This window comes from Eretmochelys imbricata, chromosome 1, assembly GCF_965152235.1.
Source record: "Eretmochelys imbricata isolate rEreImb1 chromosome 1, rEreImb1.hap1, whole genome shotgun sequence".
Lineage (NCBI taxonomy): Eukaryota > Metazoa > Chordata > Testudines > Cheloniidae > Eretmochelys > Eretmochelys imbricata.
In genome coordinates, this window is record NC_135572.1 from 4,564,319 (window position 1) to 4,568,192 (window position 3,874).

General features: G+C 48.9%; 1 pseudogene; it reads left to right on the forward strand.

Annotated features, from left to right (window-relative positions):
• The first annotated feature begins 884 nt into the window (after nucleotides 1-884).
• LOC144259661 (olfactory receptor 52R1-like) lies at nucleotides 885-1,879 on the forward strand (annotated as a pseudogene).
• The last annotated feature ends 1,995 nt before the right edge of the window (nucleotides 1,880-3,874 follow it).

The following is a 3,874-nucleotide window of genomic DNA, read 5'->3' on the forward strand; positions in this document are numbered from 1 at the left end:
ATTTTTCTCTCAAAATGTTTCCTCCCAATCAGTTTTGTTGATAATTTGCTTCAGCTTTGGGGAATTAGCCCTTTTGAAACACAAAGTGTCCATAGATATGGCTGGTTGGGAACTGGTCTCTATTCATTCATTGGAATGTAATCAGTTCCGTTCTTTATTTTCTTCTCCTCTATCATATGCCCGTTATTTGTCTCTTCTCTAAACTAAACAGTCCAAGACTTTTCAGTCTGTCTACATATGGCAGCCTCCCCCATTCTCATAGCCTGTCTCAGAAACCCCCTTTCTATCTGCTATATCCTTTGTCAAGACTGAGTGACCACAACTGAGCACATGTCTAGAGCAGGGTATTCTCCATCACATGCCTTAGGCATCCGAACATTGTCTTTGTTTTGGCTACTGCTATGAATGAGCAGGTGTTTCCATCGAGCTGCTACAATGACACCCAGGTCTTTCCCCTGAGGTGTCTTCTAGTTGGGATGTTTTCTCGAAACTTTGTTTTTTTTCTATACTCAGATTTTGAGCAACTGGGTGAATGGGGAACCCCCTACAGCATGGGATCTCTAGCCTGGGTTTCATTGGATTAAGGATCGATGATGGATAACCAGTATCCATACTTCTGTTTCCTGCTGGTGCCTATTAAGGTTCCTCCATAAAATATAGAATTAGCATTAGTATGGTCATGTGTTCGCAATTCATTTACCTGAATATTGAAAATGTCATTTTTCAGTGTATGAAGAGCAGCCAATCTGTTTCACCCATTAGAAGAGCCTCCAGTGATACATTTAGTGTCTCAAATTAACATTATCTCTCCATCCAGGCATTTGTACTGCGACCATCTCCTTAGACCCTGAGCACATACAGGCAGTCAGGGGGACTTACGGTACATGCAGGAGACACCAGTCTGCCTCAGAGTTGGACACCTTCTCCCCTACTCCATGTCAGATTCCAACACAAACCACTTCACCAACCCCTCCACCTTCATCCTGCTGGGCATTCCTGGCCTGCAGGCAGCCCAGGTCTGGATCTCCATCCCCTTCTGCACCATGTATGCCATAGCTGTGTTGGGGAACTTTACCTGATCATTGTGATGACGGAGCCGAGCCTCCATGGGCCTATGTACTATTTCCTCTGCATGCTGGCCGTCACCGATCTGGTCCTGACTACATCCGTCCTACCCAAATTGCTGAGCATCTTCTGGTTCAATTCCAGGGAGAAAGATTTCAGTACCTGCCTCACCCAGATGTACTTCCTTCACTGCTTCTTAGAGATGGAATCTGGGATACTCGTAGCCATGGCTCTGGATCGCTACGTGGCCATCTGCCATCCCCTGAGACATTCCACCATCCTGACAAACCCTACTGTGGCCAAGATCGGCCTTGCTGTGGTGCTGCGTGCCTGCCTGCTCATATTGCCCTTTCCCTTCCTGGCAAGGCAGTGGCCATATTGCAGAACAAATGTCATCCCCGAGCCTTACTGCGCTCACATTACCGTAGTGAATCTGGCCTGTGCCGACGCTCGAGTCAGTAGTTACTATGGCCTCTTTGTGCTATTCTGTGTGATGGGTCTGGATGGGATTTTTATCACTGTGTCCTATACCGAGATCCTCAGGGCCATCTTCAGCCTCCCCACAAAGGATGCCCGGCTCAAGACTTTTGGGACCTGCAGCTCCCACCTCTTTGTTATTTTAGCTTTTTATATCCCAGGTTTCTTCACCTCCCTCATGTATCGGTTTGGCCAGAATGTGCCTGGGCATTTCCACATTCTCATTGCCAACGTGTACAACTTGATGCCCCCCATCCTAAACCCCATCATCTATGGGGTGAGGACCAAACAGATCCGGGGCAGGCTGCTCCGGCTCTTTACTCGTGAAGGGGCCTAAACTTTTGTCCTGTTTCTCTGGCTCTCAGAGCTCCATGCAAAGCTGACTGGTGACATGGTGCTGGGCCCCCTTCCCTGAATCACTGACTGGACAGTCAAAATGACATTTAATCCTTTTCTGGCCTTACTGAGCTGTGTCAGCGTGACAAACTGAGGAATCTATCGGTATTCAAATCACTAACTTACAGAATTGCCACCTTTTCTAATTGCTGGTAACTGGACTGCTGAGGGCACGTGCCCTTCCCCGCCTATTCCCCAAGGTCCTGCGCCCGGCCCCACTTCTTTCTACAAGGCTCATCCCCCTATCCCAAGTATTCCCCCAAGGCCCCACTCCCTTCTCCACCTCTTCCCCCAAGGCCCCACCTCTGTTTTGCCACTTTCCCCACAGTCAAAGCCCTGTTGCTCGCTCCTCTACTACCCAACCCCATAAACTTTCTGGGTCATCTCGACCTCCCTCCGCCCACAGATGTGCTCCCTCTGCTTTGGGGCTGGGACAGGAGCAACTGCAGGCTGTCAAGGAGCCTGCGGAGAGTGCAGCAAGGATGCAGTGCAGGTGTCGACAGGCGGATGAGAAGCAGCGAGGGAAGCCTGGAATCTGTATAAAAGAAGCTGAGGGTTTGGAGAAGGGTTGTGTTGCAGGCAGATGAGATTGTGCATTATACAGCTTGTGGGCCCTAAAGCTCAGCTACAAAGTCCTGAGGGAAAAGACCATTGTGTGACTTATTTCTTTACCTTTTGGTTCCTTTTTTTTCCTCGTGGCTGGGAGCCTGTAGCAGGCAGAGTCCCTGCAATGGGTATGGGCTGGGAGACCTTTGCTGTAAGCCAGGTCAAAGTGATCAGCTTTGAAGCTAGAAGGACAACAGCTGAGAGGTGGAAAGATAGTCCCCTGCATTAGCTGGAAAGGCAGGATGCTGTGCAAAGGCCGGGATGGCTTCGCTGGCTCACAGCGAGGGAGATAAACGGCAACCTTCCATTAGCCGGCTATTTACACAGATAAATGGCACCTTATCTGAAACTACAGGGCACCCATTGGGGCTAAAGCTTAATGGTGAAGCTGAGTCTAACATACACTCTGCATGACAATTTTGATCACTACATCTAGAATCTCTTTAGCTGGGCTGCTAGGCAGAATTATCGCCATGTTATCGATGGACTGAGACACGCAGAGGTAAAGTGATTTACCCAAGGCCACACAATGAGTCGCTGTCGGAGCTGAGAATAGGAACCGGGAGTCCTGACCCCACCCCCCACCCCTCCAGCACCATTGCTCTGGCCATGAACTGGAATTGCTTCTCTGCATTGTGTTAGATGCAGTGAGGCTATTTGTGTGTCATGGAATTTCAGTCCTTAAACAGAAGGAATTTATTAAAGAAACAGCTAAAAACTACAGCCACAAAAACAGGTTTCCACACAGCTCAGTTTTCAGCCTGCTCTTAGCGTCATAGAATATCAGGGTTGGAGGGGATCTCAGGAGTCATCTAGTCCAACCCCCTGCTCAAAGCAGGACCAACACCAACTAAATCATCCAAGCCAGGGCTTTGTCAAGCCTTAAAAACCTCTAAGGAAGGAGATTCCACCGCCTCCCTAGGTAACCCATTCCAATGCTTCACCACCCTCCTAGTGAAATAGTGTTTCCTAATAGCCAACCTAGACTACTTGAGACGATTGCTTCTTGTTTTGTCATCTGCCACCACTGAGAACAGCCAAGCTCCATCCCCTTTGGAACCCCCCTTCAGGTAGTTGAAGGCTGCTATCAAATCCCTCCCTCACTCTTCTCTTCTGCAGACTAAATAACACCAGTTCCCTCAGCTTCACCTCATAAGTCATGTGCCCCAGCCCCCTAATCATTTGTGTTGCCCTCCGTTGGCTGGACTCTCTCCAATTTGTTGACATCATTTTTGTAGTGAGGGCCCAAAAACTGGATGCAATGTGGCCTCACCAGTGCCAAATAGAGGGAAATAATCACTCCCTCGATCTGCTGTCAATGCTCCTACTA